This window comes from Schistocerca nitens, chromosome 4 (assembly GCF_023898315.1).
Source record: "Schistocerca nitens isolate TAMUIC-IGC-003100 chromosome 4, iqSchNite1.1, whole genome shotgun sequence".
Taxonomy (NCBI): Eukaryota; Metazoa; Arthropoda; class Insecta; order Orthoptera; family Acrididae; genus Schistocerca; species Schistocerca nitens.
The window spans coordinates 841,410,587-841,429,704 of NC_064617.1; the positions used below are offsets into that span (position 1 = coordinate 841,410,587).

Consider the following 19,118-nt stretch of genomic DNA (forward strand, 5'->3'; position numbering starts at 1 on the left):
TAATTTTCGAAAGGATTAAGGGAAACAGACTGATCTGTCACAGGAAGAAATAGCTATTGAACACTGCAAGGGAAATAAATGGAACTAAGCAGACTGCAAGGAGTATGAATCTCTTAGTGTAATGAAATTCACCTTAAAGACGATCTACCGTACAATGCACATGCTTATGCAGTTTGTACAGTCTGTAACAATTATGAACCTTACTTAAATGCAAAAACTCCAACCCTTCAACGCAAAAGTAACAGCTTGTCTCTGAGCATTCGGTGAAAGTTGATTTTCAGTTGATGCTGGTGTTCTCCTGTATTGGTAGGCAATCTGCTCCGCGAGCACTGACCCAGACATGCTGGAAAAATCAGGTACTATAAAATAATACTCGTTGTGTAGTCAAACATACCAGATGTTGATGAGTTTCGTTGCAATTAAACAGGAGATTCCGTTATTGTGTGGCCTGTTGCAGATTGTTGTTACAAAAGGAATTAGGTACATTTGAGAGAAATAAGCACATCGACACCAGATTATTTACGATTTTAGAAAACTATTCCTTTTACAAATATGCAGACATACATTGAATCTCCTTAATCAACATAAAAATGCGGACCGTCTACAAAAGAGATATTTTTTTTAAAGTAATATAAAATAATGAGACGTAAGAACCGAACTGATTCGCACTGAATGAGATATTGTTCCAGAATCTAATATTATCGACGATGGATATTCTGGTCTGCGTCGATATGTGACTAATTTCCGTTTTGAATCGTAAAGATAATAATGGCAAGAGATTCACCATGTCTAACTGCTGCATCTGAAAACCTACATGAGTGCAGCCAATTACATCTGCAATGCGTCACTTAAGCCAATAACATTTGGCTGTCTCACCAACAGATTTGCACGAGCATGATATAAACAGTGGCTTGCGAGGACGTGATAAGAATAACCAAAACGAGACAAGAAGTGTGTCTAAATCTCTCGAGCAAACTGGATTCTACGCCTCAATGAAAAACAATAGCAATTCGCACGGCAAGTTGTCCGACTGGCCGCCACAAACCAAAGAGTTTGCTGCGATACATACCACGCATTCGTCGAGGCCAAATAACTACGCTAGGTAGTATCCGTGTTCTACGGGTAGCGTCTTTGATTCATAATCAAAACGTCTTCGGTAATGGGTTCGATCCCCGCCACTGCCTAAATTTTGATAAATAATCAGCATTGGCGGCCGAAGATGTAGTGTCGGCAGACTTGCCAACACTACGCACACTAATTGAAAGAGGCGGCCAAGATGCACGCGCTAACTCACGAAGGATGGAGTGAGGTCTGAAACAGGATACGTAATGAATGCTATAAAGAAAAGTACGTAGCTTCTGGACTACTTAACTTTAATCCATCCTGTATACAGCATTCTTGATGATACATCTGGAGATTGTGGCGATACAAGTGAGACTCTTTAGATACAAGCAATGTTACAAATGGCGCCTTGCTAGGTCGTAGCCATTAACTTAGCTGAAGGCTATTCTAACTGTCTCTCGGCAAATGAGAGAAAGGCTTCGTCAGTGTAGTCGCTAGCAAAGTCGTCGTACAACTGGGCGAGTGCTAGTCCGTCTCTCGAGACCTGCCGTGTGGTGGCGCTCGGTCTGCGATCACTGCCAGTGGCGACACGCGGGTCCGACATGTACTAATGGACCGCGGCCGATTTAAGCTACCACCTAGCAAGTGTGGTGTCTGGCGGTGACACCACATTCCTCCCCCGCAAATCGGCGGACGGTCGTGTGATAAGGCTTCCGCCGTGGGGAGGACCCCATGTTGACGTATGCGACGAGGTGGGGAGCCTAACAACAGGCGACGCTGTGCCACCCGCACCCTGCCATTCGGTCCGAGGGGAGCTAGGAAACGCCTGAAAACCTAGTCCAGGGTGCACGTCAACATGAGGTGTATGCGCCCTTAGAGATACAGGAGGGGCCGAAGGGTCGACCTCCATGTGGTCGGGGCACCCGACAGGCGAAGACGACATCTGGTCTGGAGCCGGCAAGAGTTCCAAGTCTGAGGACAGCTGGGCACGGGAAGCGATCGGCGGCGCGTGACCCAGGGAGGCGCCAGGCAGTTGCAGCGATGTGTCCACTGCGGGCGGCGCCGGCGGGAGAACAGGCGGCGGCGGCGGCGCGTCGCCATGAGGCAAAAGGGAAGGCAGCGTCGGTAACACCTGGGGATGAGGCGAGCCAGTAGATGGGTCCCCAGGGCGCTGACCGGACGGCACCGTCGCTGAAAGCAGACGGGGAGCGGCAGAACCCAGGCGACGGCAGAGGCGCAGCTGATTGAGATGCCGACGCACCTCACCAGAGGCCCCCAAAACCAAATACATCGCGCGGCCGAGGCAGCGAAGAATGCGCCCTGCGAGCCAACGCCGTGAACCTCGATAGTTGCGATAGAAGACAACGTCGCCTGGAGCAAAAACAGGAGTCTGCCGCTGCACAGGAACCTGATGCGGCGGATGCAGCAAAGACATCAAGGTTCGATGAGGACGACCGTGGAGCAACTCAGCCGGCGAGCGACCATCGCGGGGCTGAGAGTGATACGAGGACAAAAAGAGCAATAACGCGTCCTCCCGAGAATGCGACTCTTTCAACTTCAACATCTGGGACATAAAAGTCCGGACCAATCGTTCAGCGGCACCGTTTGACTGAGGCGAAAACGGCGCGGATGTCAGATGTTGAATACCATTGGCGTTGCAGAATGACTGAAATTCTGCAGACATGAATTGTGGGCCATTGTCGGAAACAATAGTCTGTGGATGACCTTCAATGCAAAAGATAGCAGATAACGCTTGGATGGTGGCAGATGACGTCGTGGAAGACATCCGGACAACAAAAGGAAAATTACTGAAAGAATCGACCACAACCAACCATCTAGCATTCCAGAATGGACCAGCAAAATCGATGTGCAATCGTTGCCAAGGGGAAGTGGCTTTCGGCCATGCAAAGAATTTCCGCGGCGGCGCGGATTGTTGTTCGGCACACGCCAGGCAAGAAGAGCACATAGTCGTAATCGCAGCATCGATTCCGAACCAAGTACAGTGCTGACGAGCCAGTTGTTTCGTTCGCACTATACCCCAATGTCCTTGGTGAAGAAGCCGTAAGACAGAGGACTGTAACGAACGTGGGACCACGACTCTGGACTGATCATTATCAGAACGCAACAACGAAACACCACTTCGTACAAAAAGTCTCTCCTTGTGAGCAAAAAATCGGCGAACCAACGGATCCTCGATCTGTGACTTTGACAAGGGCCATTGCGTAGCAACAAAACGCAAAACAGTAGCAAGGACAGGGTCAGAAGCTGTGGCTGTAGCTATGCGACGAAAATCAATCGGAAACGATTCGACCACGTCATCGGTTTCCGCATCAATGAACATACAAGCAAGTTTGGAAGAATTGAATGCTCTTGCGACCTCATCAAGCAATGCGTGGGGAACATTGCGCGCTCTGAAAAAGTTCGGTTGCGCGTTTACCTTCAGTTCCAAATGTGCTTCATAGTTCTTAGCGCAACCAAGGCCCGGTGCAAAAATGTCTGCAAATTCTTCACACAGACGAGAAACACTGGCGGAAGGCACAGTCTGATGCACTGATAGGACCTGATTTACTACAGACAAGTTAAACAACGGAAATAAATCTAAACCAAACAAGTTCACTGCAGAAGAAGAACGAAGGATGTAAAATGACACAAGTTTTGTTTGTCCCTTGTATGTGGCAAGAAGAGTGCACTGTCCTAACACAGGGATAGCTTGTCCTGAATAACTATTTAACTTAACATTTGCGGCACGCAACGGAGGTTTGCCCAGTTGTTTGTACGTGTCGTGATTGATCAATGAAACTGCAGCTCCGGTATCGAGCTGGAATGGTATCACTTTGCCTCCAAAGTCCAAGTCTACAAAAAGTTTATTGTCCTGCTGACGACAATAGCGACTTTTACGTGCAATTTGAACTGAGACAGGTATAGAAGCACTTGCGACTTGACGGGAATTCCGGCGACGTCGACGCACACGTTTTGTGGGACGAACACAGTCATTGTTAGAGAAAGGGGCACTGGACGGGGTGGAATTAACTACATGAATGTCCATGGGCGAAGGTTCACGAGCCTGAGTATTCTGGGTTCGATTCCGGTGCGAAGCAAAGGGCCTGGAATGGTTGTGATTGTCTGATCTGAGCTTTTTCTGGCAAACACTTTGAACATGTCCTTTCGTATGACAGTAAAAGCAAATAGCTTGGCGTGACGGGCAATTGTCACGCGAATGTCTAGTTGCACACTGCGGGCATGATTTCAGAACTGCATTGGCATGCTTACGCGGCACACGTGTTTGAGAGCTAGGCAGCAGCTGCGCGGACGTGCGCGAGGGCTGTGTAGCAGTCCGTGCAGAGTGCCCGGCGGGCCGGTTAGGTGACACACGGCTGGCGAAGTTTCAAATGATTCCTGAGCAAAGTCAAGTGTGTCTTGCCTATCCAATATGTCTATCACTTGTTGAAGGGAGGGATTGACTAGTTTCAAAATCTGTTACCATATACGGACATCAGAAACGTTCTGTGCAATTGCATCACGCACCATTGTATCTGAATAAGGGAGACCACATTCACACTCAAAAGCACAATCCCTAGTAAGTCCTTGCAATGTTGCAACCCACTCCCTATTAGTCTGACCGGCCGTATGTTTTGTACGAAAGAACATATACCGTTTTGCAACGACATTGACTGTTTCTTTGAAATAGGCATCTAACGCCGACAAAATTTCTTCGTAGGATAGAGTTGCTACGTTGCGCCGGGGAAACAATTTCACTATCACACGGTACGTTTGCACCCCTACACATGATAATAAGTGAGGCTGCCGCTCGTTACCGTGAATTCTGTAGGCGGCAAGATGAAATCCAAATTGGCGTGACCACTCCGTCCAGGTTTCGTCGTCCGTGTGAAACGGATGAAACTGGGGTGCAACAGCATGTTGTGGCTGCGGTAGCGATGAAGCGGCGGCTGCCGAATCGGTTTGCAGTGTACGCTGACCCTGGACGAGCTGTCCAAGGACATCCAATAACGCCTGCGTCTGCTGATTCTGCAAGCGATAAAATTAGGACAGTACATCTGGCGAAGCCATGACACAAGGAAATGTAAGCAATTAGAAAGAACAAGATCCTGATTGATCCGCGTCGCCAAAAATGTAGTGTCGGCAGACTTGCCAACACTACGCACACTAATTGAAAGAGGCGGCCAAGATGCACGCGCTAACTCACGAAGGATGGAGTGAGGTCTGAAACAGGATACGTAATGAATGCTATAAAGAAAAGTACGTAGCTTCTGGACTACTTAACTTTAATCCATCCTGTATACAGCATTCTTGATGATACATCTGGAGATTGTGGCGATACAAGTGAGACTCTTTAGATACAAGCAATGTTACAAATGGCGCCTTGCTAGGTCGTAGCCATTAACTTAGCTGAAGGCTATTCTAACTGTCTCTCGGCAAATGAGAGAAAGGCTTCGTCAGTGTAGTCGCTAGCAAAGTCGTCGTACAACTGGGCGAGTGCTAGTCCGTCTCTCGAGACCTGCCGTGTGGTGGCGCTCGGTCTGCGATCACTGCCAGTGGCGACACGCGGGTCCGACATGTACTAATGGACCGCGGCCGATTTAAGCTACCACCTAGCAAGTGTGGTGTCTGGCGGTGACACCACAGACGACTTCCGGCATAAGAAGTCAGCCTCATTCTGCCAACTGCCTTGTCAAAGAGGGCGGAAGAGCGGATAGAGGTTCAGGGCACTCTCTTGTCCTAGGGGTGGGAAATTGCCCCTAAAGGCGGAAGAATCAGCAATGATCAACGACATGAGGATACAGAAGGCAATGGAAACAACTGCATTAAAGACACGTAACGTGTATCCACAGGACATGTGGCCTGTAATTGAAGAAGTGTCATGATGATCTCTCCATTGGCAAAAGATTCCGGAATAGTCCCCCATTCGGATCTCCGGGAGGGGACTGCCAAGGGGGAGGTTACCATGAGAAAAAGATTGAATAATCAACGAAAGGATAACATTCTACGAGTCGGGGCGTGGAATGTCAGAAGCTTGAACGTGGTAAGGAAACTAGAAAATCTGAAAAGGGAAATGCAGAGGCTCAATCTAGATATAGTAGGGGTCAGTGAAGTGAAGTGGAAGGAAGACAATGATTTCTGGTCAGGTGAGTATCGGGTAATATCAACAGCAGCAGAAAATGGTATAACAGGTGTAGGATTCGTTATGAATAGGAAGGTAGGGCAGAGGGTGTGTTACTGTGAACAGTTCAGTGACCGGGTTGTTCTAATCAGAATGGACAGCAGACCAACACCGACAACGATAGTTCAGGTATACATACCGACGTCGCAAGCTGAAGATGAACACATAGAGAAAGTGTATGAGGATATTGAAAGGGTAATGCAGTATGTGAAGGGGGACGAAAATGTAATAGTCATGGGCGACTGGAATGCAGTTGTAGGGGAAGGAGTAGAAGAAAAGGTTACAGGAGAATATGGGCTTGGGACAAGGAATGAAAGAGGAGAAAGACTAATTGAGTTCTGTAACAAGTTTCAGCTAGTAATAGCGAACGCCCTGTTCAAGAATCACAAGAGGAGGAGGTATACTTGGAAAAGGCCGGGAGATACGAGAAAATTTCAATTACATTACATCATGGTGAGACAGATATTCCGAAATCAGATACTGGACTGTAAGGCGTACCCAGGAGCAGATATAGACTCAGATCACAATATAGTAGTGATGAAGAGTAGGCTGAAGTTCAAGACATTAGTCAGGAAGATTCAATACGCAAAGAAGTGGGATACGGAAGTACTAAGGAATGACGAGATACGTTTGAAGTTCTCTAACGCTATAGATACAGCAATAAGGAATAGCGCAGTAGGCAGTACAGTTGAAGAGGAATGGACATCTCTAAAAAGGGCCATCACAGAAGTTGGGAAGGAAAACATAGGTACAAAGGAGATAGCTGCGAAGAAACCATGGGTAACAGAAGAGATACTTCAGTTGATTGATGAAAGGAGGAAGTACCAACATGTTCCGGGAAAATCAGGAATACAGAAATAGAAGTCGCTGAGGAATGAAATAAATAGGAAGTGCAGGGAAGCTAAGACGAAATGGCTGCAGGAAAAATGTGAAGACATCGAAAAAGATATGATTGTCGGAAGGACAGACTCAGCATACAGGAAAGTCAAAACAACCTTTGGTGACATTAAAAGCAACGGTGGTAACATTAAGAGTGCAACGGGAATTCCACTGTTAAATGCAGAGGAGAGAGCACATAGGTGGAAAGAATACATTGAAAGCCTCTATGAGGGTGAAGATTTGTCTGATGTGATAGAAGAAGAAACAGGAGTCGATTTAGAAGAGATAGGGGATCCAGTATTAGAATCGGAATTTAAAAGAGCTTTGGAGGACTTACGGTCAAATAAGGCAGAAGGGATAGATCACATTCCATCAGAATTTCTAAAATCATTGGGGGAAGTGGCAACAAAACTACTATTCACGTTGGTGTGTAGAATATATGAGTCTGGCGACATACCATCTGACTTTCGGAAAAGCATCATGCACACAATTCCGAAGACGGCAAGAGCTGACAAGTGCGAGAATTATCGCACAATCAGCTTAACAGCTCATTTATCGAAGCTGCTTACAAGAATAATATACAGAAGAATGGAAAAGAAAATTCAGAATGCGCTAGGTGACGACCAGTTTGGCTTTAGGAAAAGTAAAGGGACGAAAGAGGCAATTCTGACGTTACGGCTAGTAATGGAAGCAAGGCTAAAGAGAAATCAAGACACTTTCGTAGGATTTGTCGACCTGGAAAAAGCGTTCGACAATATAAAATGGTGCAAGCTGTTCGAGATTCTGAAAAAAGTAGGGGTAAGCTATAGGGAGAGACGGGTCATATACAATATGTACAACAACCAAGAGGGAATAATAAGAGTGGACGATCAAGAACGAAGTGCTCGTATTAAGAAGGGTGTAAGACAAGGCTGTAGCCTTTCGCCCCTACTCTTCAATCTGTACATCGAGGAAGCAATGATGGAAATAAAAGAAAGGTTCAGGAGTGGAATTAAAATACAAGGTGAAAGGATATCAATGATACGATTCGCTGATGACATTGCTATCCTGAGTGAAAGTGAAGAAGAATTAAATGATCTGCTGAACGGAATGAACAGTCTAATGAGTACACAGTATGGTTTGAGAGTAAATCGGAGAAAGACGAAGGTAATGAGAAGTAGTAGAAATGAGAACAGCGAGACACTAAACATCAGGATTGATGGTCACGAAGTCAATAAAGTTAAGGAATTCTGCTACCTAGGCAGTAAAATAACCAATGACGGACGGAGCAAGGAGGACATCAAAAGCAGACTCGCTATGGCAAAAAAGGCATTTCTGGCCAAGAGAAGTCTACTAATATCAAATACCGGCCTTAATTTGAGGAATAAATTTCTGAGGATGTACGTCTGGAGTACAGCATTGTATGGCAGTGAAACATGGACTGTGGGAAAACCGGAACAGTAGAGAATCGAAACATTTGAGATGTGGTGCTATAGACGAATGTTGAAAATTAGGTGGACTGATAAGGTAAGGAATGAGGAGGTTCTACGCAGAATCGGAGAGGAAAGGAATATGTGGAGAACACTGATAAGGAGAAGGGACAGGATGACAGGACATCTGCTAAGACATGAGGGAATGACTTCCATGGTACTAGAGGGAGCTGTAGAGGGCAAAAACTGTAGAGGGAGACAGAGATTGGAATACGTCAAGCAAATAATTGAGGACGTAGGTTGCAAGTGCTACTCTGAGATGAAGAGGTTAGCACAGGAAAGGAATTCGTGGCGGGCCGCATCAAACCAGTCAGTACACTGATGACCAAAAAAAAAAATGGTAGTATACCAATACCAATGAGTTAACATCAGTGCGTCTCTGGAGAAGACATTATAAACTAAACTAAACTAAACTCCGTCGGAACAGGCCTTGGGAGGACCAACGATACCGACCGGCCGCCGTGTCATCCTCAACCCATAGGCGTCACTTGATGCGCATATGGAGAGGCATGTAGTCAGGACACCACTCTCCCGGCCGTATATCAGTTTACAAGACCGGGGCCGCTACTTCTCAATCAAGTAGCTCCTCAGATTGGCTCACAAGGGCTGAGTGTACCCCGCTTTCCAACAGCACTCGGAAAACCTGATTGTCACCCATTCAAGTGCTAGTCCAGCCCGACAGCGCTTAACTTCGGTGATCTGACGGGAACCGGTGTCACCACTGCGGCAAGGCCGTTGGCTAAGACGTTATAGCGTGATGTTAACTTATCAATGAAACGAGTCCAAGTGACACCAGATGCATTTCAGTCTCTCATTTGCTAATCACTTTGCATAAAATGACGCATCAGTGTGCTGCACACGTAATGTTCTTCATACAGTATCAGTACTTTTTACCTCTGTAAACTGACTGTCACTAATGTGGATGTTGTGACATTTATTACCAGCACAGGACGCAACACAACCTAATGGCCCCCTCGTGTCCTACTGCCAGGAGTCACCAATACTTGCCACAACAAACAATTTTGTATGAAGTCTTTCGCATAGTGATCATGGCTTTAACGACGGAACGCTTAGTGGACGAAATAAAATGTTTGTTACTGTCTCAGAATCATATTTTCTTTTTTTACAAAATAGTTATTAGTGATGTCAGAAGATTCGTAATATCACCCATAAACCGTCACGATGGTTTGAACGTTTTATTGAGATACAGTGAGTGGCTACATGTATACTTCTTCGGGTTCAAATGAAATTTAGGCAGTAAACAGTACAAGTAAGAAGACAACACAAGCCTTGCAAATATCTTGTTACAGAACAAAGCAGAAGATTACGTGGGGAAATCGAGCAACTGATGAAGAGGTGCTGAATCAAACTGGGAACTAGAGGCATGTATGACACTCCTTGACAAAAAGAAGGGATAGATTTATAGGACACGTTTTTGGGTATCATGCAGTAAATAAATTGGTAACGGAAGGAATTCTGAAGGAGAGATTAAAGCCTAGAGGGAGAGAAATACATAAATACGTTAGGCAGATTCAAATACATTTAGGTTGCATTCGTTACTTAGAGATGAAGGTACCACTACATCAACGGTCTCAGCCTTCTCACAGTCACACAACTAAGAAAGAATGATGTGGTTTCTAAATGAAAAATTTATTCTTTAGCAGAATGTACGCTGTCACAAAACTTCATACCAGATTATACGGAGTGCCTTAACGGGCCTCGAGACACACCCTTACTCGTCTGGTAAGGTACCCAAGTGGCCCCAGTGAAGTATGGAAATCGGAAAAAGTATTAGGAAAGTGGAAATCTGGTGCAGTCCTACACATGAGCCTAGTGGACTCACAAAATGAGAACACAGCTGTTTGAAGGTAAGTGATTCGAAATTTAATCTATCAGCAGGATTAATTTGGAAGAGTGTTCCAAAGACATAGAAGTCTCTTTGGTTCAGTCTGAAGTGAAAACAAACATCGGACTGGAAATGAGACATACCCTTGAAGGATGCATCAGCTGTTCACCTGGAATGAGTTTAAGAAACTTCAGAAAATCTCAATCCAGGAAACAAAGGTTGCATGTACACTTAAGAGTCAAACCATTATGACCACCTCCTTAATAGCTTGTTCGTCTGTCGTTGGAGCGAAATACTTCACTGATTCTGTGTATCAGGGAACCGACAGTGTATTGGCCGGTTTGTGGAGATATGTGGCATTAGATGTCTATGCACAGATCATGTAATTCACGTAAAGTGCTTACGCAGTGACGGCGCCCGATAGCAACCCAAATGTGAATCATAGGAATTCATCAGGCGAATTTGATGACCGAGATTTCATTGTGAGTTCACTATAATGTTCCTCAAACCACGGTAGCACGGTTCTGGCTCCGAGATAGGGACAATTATACTGCTGAAGGATGACATCACACACAGCAAAACCAGCTAAATATCGCCCCATAACATGCCTACCAACAATATACAAAATATTAACTTCAGTCATTACACAGAAATTAATGACACATACAACACAGAACAAAATTATACATGAAGAACAAAGGAGCAAGAGAACGTAAAGAGCAACTGATAATAGATGCGGAGGTGACATATCAAGCTAAAACTAAACAAAGGTCGCTACACTACGCATGAATTGATTACCAAAAAGCTTTTGATAGTGTACCCCACTCATGGTTACTACAAATATTGGAAATATACAAAGTAGATCCTAAATTGATACAGTTCCTAAACATAGTAATGAAAAATTGGAAAACCACACTTAATATCCAAATAAATTCAAATAATATCACATCAAAGCCAATACAGATTAAGCGTGGAATATACCAAGGAGACTCATTAAGTCCTTTCTGGTTCTGCCTTGCTCTGAACCCACTATCCAACATGCTAAATAATACAAGTTATGGATACAATATTACTGGAACATACCCACACAAATTCACACATTTGCTATACATGGATGATCTAAAACTACTGGCAGCAACAAACCAACAACTCAACCAATTACTAAAGGTAACAGAAGTATTCAGCAATGATATAAATATGGCTTTTGGAACAGACAAATGTAAGAAAAATAGCATAGTCAAGGGAAAACACAAAACAAGAAGAATACATATTGGATAACCACAGCGACTGCATAGAAGCGATGGAAAAAACAGATGCCTATAAATATCTAGGATACAGGCAGAAAACAGGAATAGATAATACAAATATTAAAGAAGAACTAAAAGAAAAATATAGACAAAGACTAACAAAAATACTGAAAACAGAATTGACAGCAAGAAACAAGACAAAAGCTATAAATACTTAATGCTATACCAATATTGACCTACTCATTTGGAGTAGTGAAATGGAGTAACACAGACCTAGAAGCACTCAATACACTTACACGATCACAATGCCACAAATATAGAATACATCACATACATTCAGCAACAGAAAGATTCACATTACGCAGAAAGGAAGGAGGAAGGGGATTTATCGGTATAAAAAACCTACATTATGGACAGGTAGACAATTTAAGAAAATTCTTTCTAGAACGAGCAGAAACTAGCAAAATACACAAAGCAATCACTCATATAAATACATCAGCTACACCAGTACAATTTCATAACCACTTCTACAACCCTTTAGATCACTTAACATCAACAGATACGAAGAAAGTAAATTGGAAAAAGAACACACTACATGGCAAGCACCCGTATCATCTAACACAGCCACACATCGATCAAGACGCATCCAACACATGGCTAAGAAAAGGCAATATATACAGTGAGATGGAAGGATTCATGATTGCAATACAGGATCAAACAATAAACACCAGGTATTACATCAAGCATATTATTAAAGATCCCAATACGACAACAGATAAATGCAGACTTTGCAAACAACAAATAGAAACAGTAGATCACATCACAAGCGGATGTACAATACTAGCAAATACAGAATACCCCAGAAGACATGACAATGTAGCAAAAATAATACATCAACAGCTTGCCTTACAACATAAACTTATAAAACAACACGTTCCCACATACAAGTATGCACCACAAAATGTACTGGAGAATGATGAATACAAATTATACTGGAACAGAACCATTATAACAGATAAAACAACACCACATAACAAACCTGACATCATACTCACCAATAAAGAGAAGAAATTTACACAGCTAGTCGAAATATCCTTACCCAATACAACAAATATACAAAAGAAAACAGGAGAAAAAATTGAAAAATACATCCAACTGGCTGAGGAAGTCAAGGACATGTGGCATCAGGATAAAGTTGTCATTATACCAATTATACTATCAACTACAGGAGTCATATCACACAATATCCACCAGTACATCAATGCAATACAGCTACATCCAAACTTATATATACAACTACAGAAATCCGTAATTATTGATACTTGTTCAATTACCCGAAAGTTCCTAAATGCAATATAACATATACCGTACAGTTAAAAGGAAGTCACGCTTGATCAAGGTCCGCGTCACTTTCCATTTTTGACCAGACATAACGTCTGAGAAAAGAAAGAAGAAATAATAATAAATGTAATGTCTCTCTCATAACCAGCACTATGAGCAGTTCAGAGGCGATCTCGCCACGAAAGTGGAAAATAATCTCACCACTTTACACGCGGTTTTGTTAACATTTTGGGCGGCATACAAACAGTAACTTCCATGAAATCTAAGCGCTCCAGGACGGTGTGCAGTCCTCGCGAGTTCACTTTCTACTCTTACCGAACACGCATTTTAGCAGAAGCCTGGCTGTGACGTCATTCGAGGCAGCACGTAAGCCCGCATTCGCGTGACGCGGACAGAGTGGTAGCTCGGTGCGAAGTGTGTCTTTTGTGAAATTTAAGCTATCCAGGACGGTCTGCAGTCCTCGCGAGTTCACTTTCTACTCTTACCGAACACGCATTTTAGCAGAAGTCTGGCTGTGACGTCATTCGAGGCAGCACGTAAGCCAGCATTCGCGTGACGCGGACAGAGTGGTAGCTCGGTGCGAAGTGTGTCTTTTGTGAAATTTAAGCTATCCAGGACGGTCTGCAGTCCTCGCGCGTTCACTTTCTACTCTTACCGAACACGCATTTTAGCAGAAAACTGGCTGTGACGTCATTCGAGGCAGCATGTAAACCGGCATTCGCGTGACGCGGACAGAGTGGTAGCTCGGTGCGAAGTGTGTCTTTTGTGAAATTTAAGCTATCCAGGACCGTGTACAGTTCTCGCGAGTTCACTTTCTACTCTTACCGAACACGCATTTTAGCAGACGCCTGGCCGTGACGTCATTCGAGGCAGCACGTAAGCCCGCATTCGCGTGACGCGGACAGAGTGGTAGCTCGGTGCGAAGTGTGTCTTTCGTGAAATTTAAGCTATCCAGGACGGTCTGCAGTCCTCGCGAGTTCACTTTCTACTCTTACCGAACACGCATTTTAGCAGAAGCCTGGCTGTGACGTCATTCGAGGCAGCACGTAAGCCGGCATTCGCGTGACGCGGACAGAGTGGTAGCTCGGTGCGAAGTGTGTCTTTTGTGAAATTTAAGCTATCCAGGACCGTGTACAGTTCTCGCGAGTTCACTTTCTACTCTTACCGAACACGCATTTTAGCAGAAGCCTGGCTGTGACGTCATTCGAGGCAGCACGTAAGCCGGCATTCGCGTGACGCGGACAGAGTGGTAGCTCGGTGCGAAGTGTGTCTTTTGTGAAATTTAAGCTATCCAGGACCGTGTACAGTTCTCGCAAGTTCACTTTCTACTCTTACCAAACACGCATTTTAGCAGAAGCCTGGCTGTGACGTCATTCGAGGCAGCACGTAAGCCGGCATTCGCGTGACGCGGACAGAGTGGTAGCTCGGTGCGAAGTGTGTCTTTTGCGAAATTTAAGCTATTCAGGACCGTGTACAGTTCTCGCGAGTTCACTTTCTACTCTTACCGAACACGCATTTAGTAGCATCCTGGCTATGACGTCAGACGAGGCAGCGTGTAAGCCGGCGTTTCACTCACGCGGACCTTATGACACGGGGGTGCGTATTGATCGTTATTTAGATTAAGGTCTTGAAACTTGTTATAGCTTTGTCATTTAATGGATGTACTCAAGTGCTGTAATCAGCCCTTTCTCTCATTAATATAAATAATACTTAATCTATTACAAATAAAGAAGTTTTCGTTCCAAATTTAGCTTTTAGCAAATTACTTGAAAACTATTAGAGGTAGCTTAATATGATCACATAGTTAATGGATTTATGTCAAACCGGAGCTTGATGCCAGTTTTTATCCTCCGGAGTCTAATACTTGGGGCCTTCAATATCTCGTACGAGCGCCGATTTTGACCAAAATATTGCTTCGATAAAATTGAGACTTTAACAGTTAATTGCGACATATATATGAACATTCAGAATAATTTTTAGCTTTCTAGATTCATTATTTAGCATCACTTCCTTTTCACTCACAGCAATGTATTTAGGCAAACATATTCATCTTTTCACTCTGGGATTTAACAATTCAGGTATCAAAGTACTGAAGTATATGTTGACTAAGGTTGGAAAAGCTGCTTTAATATTTAATTTCATCATTACATTATAGTGCTGTACTTATATGTTTCGCACAGGCGCGTTATGATGACGTGGCGCTAGTAGCAGTGAACTGGGTAAGTCCCGGCACACTCGCTCGCCTCTGTATTTCCCAAATGCTACATCGCTTGTTTCGCCACAAGTACAATTTTGTATTTAGAAACGAATCGTCTGTGTATAAAACTGATAGTTTTCAGAACTGACTACATTGATAACAAAAACTACACACATCAAACAAAGTTTTGCATCACCTCGGTTCCGAGAGTTCCGGAACTTGTACAGAAAATTGGAATAGAGGTCGACTTAAACATTATTTCCGCCATTTTAATTGCTCATGAAAACCACACATTGCTTGTTGTACCACCATACAGGGAGACCTTCAGAGGTGGTGGTCCAGACTGCTGTACACACCGGTACCTTTCTCTGCCTCGTGATGACTGGGTGTTGTGGAATGTCCTTAGGTTAGTTAGGTTTAAGTAGTTCTAACTTCTAGGGGACTGATGACCATAAATGTTAAGTCCCATAGTGCTCAGAGCCATTTGAACCATTTTGAACACCGGTACCTCTAATACCCAGTAGCACGTCCTCTTACACGGACGCATGCCTGTATTCGTCGTGGCTCATCAAGGCACTGTTGGTTTAGATTGCCCCACTCCTCAACGGCGATTCGGCGTAGATCCCTCATAGTGGTTGGTGGGTCACGTCGTCCATTAAAAGCACTTTTCAATCTATCCCAGGCATGTTCGATAGGAGAACATTTTGACCACTCTAGACGAGCGATATCGTTATCCTGAAGGAAGTCATTCACAGGATTTGCACAGGATGAAGACGAATGCCTCGTCAATATTTTGTCTCTCTGTATCTCCTCCATGTCCGAACAACATCGCTTTGGTTCATCCCGAGACGCCTGGATACCTCCCTTGTTGAGAGCCTTTCCTGACGCAAAGTAACAATGCAGACGCGATCGAACCGCGGTATTGACCCATGGTTGAACTACAGACAACACTAGCCGTGTACCTCCTTCCTGGTGGAATGACAAACTGATGGGCTGCCGCACCCCATCCGTCTAATAGGCGCTGCTCATGTATGGTTGTTTACACCTTTGGGCGGGTTTAGTGACATCTCTGAACAGTCAATGGGACTGTGTGTGTGATACAATATCCACAGTCAACGTCTCTGTTCAGGAGTTCTGGGAACCGGGGCGATGCAAAACGTTTTTGATGTTTGTATTTCAGAAAAGCTGCGAGATAATGGCCAATACAAGAATATTGCGAACGATTGCATTAGTATAAGTCATTAGTGTTAAAATGGTTCAAATGGCTCTCAGCACTATGGGACTTAACGTCTAAGGTCATCAGTCCCCTAGAACTTAGAACTGCTTAAACCTAACTAACCTAAGGACATCACACACATCCATGCCCGAGGCAGGATTCGAACTTGCGACCGCTGCGGTCGCGCGGTTCCAGACTGTAGTGCCTAGAACCGCTCGGCCACACCGACTGGCTCATTAGTGTTATTTTCATAGTATACGAGTATATAGAGGTTAGGCAAAAAAATGTGAACACCTGTTCCTACTTGTGAATGGTTCATTAATAAGGGGTGGGACCGCTATTTGCCCGTAATGCAGCTGTGATTCTTCTTGGAATACTGGCATATAATGATTGTATAGTCTCCAGTGGAATGTTATGCCACTCTTCGATCAGAACCTTTTCTAACTACTTTAGTGACGAAGGAGGCGGATAGCTGCTTCGGAGTCTGCGCTCCAATACCGCCCAGAAGGGTTCGATAGTGTTCAAGTTCGGGGGTGTGCTGGCCAGCGAAGACGCTGCAGTTGAGTTTCATGCTCCTCATACCACGATTGTACTGTCCTGGCTGTGTGAATGGGTGCATTATCGTTCTGAAATATGGCATCATTGTTGGGTAACATCATTTGAATCATGTGGTGCACCTGATCACTTAAAATGTTCACATAATCATTGGCTGTAATACGGCCTCTGAGAGTAATGATGGGACCAGCAGAATACCACGGTGTGGCTGCCCACACGATCTCATTTCCAACTCCGTGGTTAAATATTGGAATCAAGCAATCAGGATTGTAGGATTCTTTTGGCGTTCTCCAAACGTAAACTCGGCCCGATGTTGGAAATAACGAAAATGTTGACTCGTTGGACCATATGACGTGTTTCCACTGATCAGCGGTCCAGGATTTATGCTCCTGCCACCACGTTTTACGTTTCTTTGCGTTGGTTGTCGTCACTAATGGTTTGGGTATAGCAGCTCGTCCGTGAATATTTGCTTTATGGAGTTCTCGGCGGATAGTGTACATAGATAAGGGATTTCTAAGATGGCTGTTGAGCTCTGCAGTCACTTTAGCCGCCGTAGTTACGTGTTGTTTTGACACAATTCGTGTTAGCGAACGACGACCTCTGCCATATAGCTTTTTTGATTTGTCCCCACTATTACGTTTACACGATGACGTCTTTCCATGTTTTGCAATCGTGAGTGTTGAAACAATTGCTCTTGAAACATTTAATAAGTTGGCTGTCTTCGATACTGATGCGCCAGCTAACCGGGCCCCCACATTCCGCTTTCTTTGGAACTCTGTAGGTCTTTCTCTGCACGTCGACCTCGACCTCTGAATGCAAATACTAAGTGTGCACTACTCGTGAAAAACCTGCACCAGTGCGTAGTCAGTACTGAACACGCACAAGCCAGCACGACACATGCCTTACCTGAGTTGCTGACCGTCAAACACAACTATCGCATTACTATCACTGTTCACTTTATTTAGCCTGTCCCTGTATATATAAAGTTGCGATCAAAGAGTTTCCGTTCTAAGGCCGTACAGTCGAAGACCTGCATGCTATAATTTTTCATAATGCGGAGCCACAGTCATAATACACTCCTGGAAATTGAAATAAGAACACCGTGAATTCATTGTCCCAGGAAGGGGAAACTTTATTGACACATTCCTGGGGTCAGATACATCACATGATCACACTGACAGAACCACAGGCACACAGACACAGGTAACAGAGCATGCACAATGTCGGCACTAGTACAGTGTATATCCACCTTTCGCAGCAATGCAGGCTGCTATTCTCCCATGGAGACGATCGTAGAGATGCTCGATGTAGTCCTGTGGAACGGCTTGCCATGCCATTTCCACCTGGCGCCTCAGTTGGACCAGCGTTCGTGCTGGACGTGCAGACCGCGTGAGACGACGCTCCATCCAGTCCCAAACATGCTCAATGGGGGGCAGATCCGGAGATCTTGCTGGCCAGGGTAGTTGACTTACACCTTCTAGAGCACGTTGGGTGGCACGGGATACATGCGGACGTGCATTGTCCTGTTGGAACAGCAAGTTCCCTTGCCGGTCTAGGAATGGTAGAACGATGGGTTCGATGACGGTTTGGATGTACCGTGCACTATTCAGTGTCCCCTCGACGATCACCAGTGGTGTACGGCCAGTGTAGGAGATCGCTCCCCACACCATGATGCCGGGTGTTGGCCCTGTGTGCCTCGGTCGTATGCAGTCCTGATTGTGGCGCTCACCTGCACGGCGCCAAACACGCATACGACCATCATTGGCACCAAGGCAGGAGCGACTCTCATCGCTGAAGACGACACGTCTCCATTCGTCCCTCCATTCACGCCTGTCGCGACACCACTGGAGGCGGGCTGCACGATGTTGGGGCGTGAGCGGAAGACGGCCTAACGGTGTGCGGGACCGTAGCCCAGCTTCATGGAGACGGTTGCGAATGGTCCTCGCCGATACCCCAGGAGCAACAGTGTCCCTAATTTGCTGGGAAGTGGCGGTGCGGTCCCCTACGGCACTGCGTAGGATCCTACGGTCTTGGCGTGCATCCGTGCGTCGCTGCGGTCCGGCCCCAGGTCGACGGGCACGTGCACCTTCCGCCGACCACTGGCGACAACATCGATGTACTGTGGAG

At 45.1% G+C, this 19,118-nt stretch overlaps 1 protein-coding gene and 1 pseudogene across 1 annotated transcript in view; one reads left to right on the plus strand and one right to left on the minus strand.

Moving 5' to 3' along the window:
- Positions 1–19,118, plus strand: part of LOC126253274 (serine/threonine-protein phosphatase rdgC) — a 1,933,713-nt gene that overhangs the window by 1,623,664 nt on the left and 290,931 nt on the right. The gene's annotated exons all lie outside the window — the stretch shown is intronic.
- Positions 9,212–9,329, minus strand: LOC126254831 (5S ribosomal RNA; annotated as a pseudogene).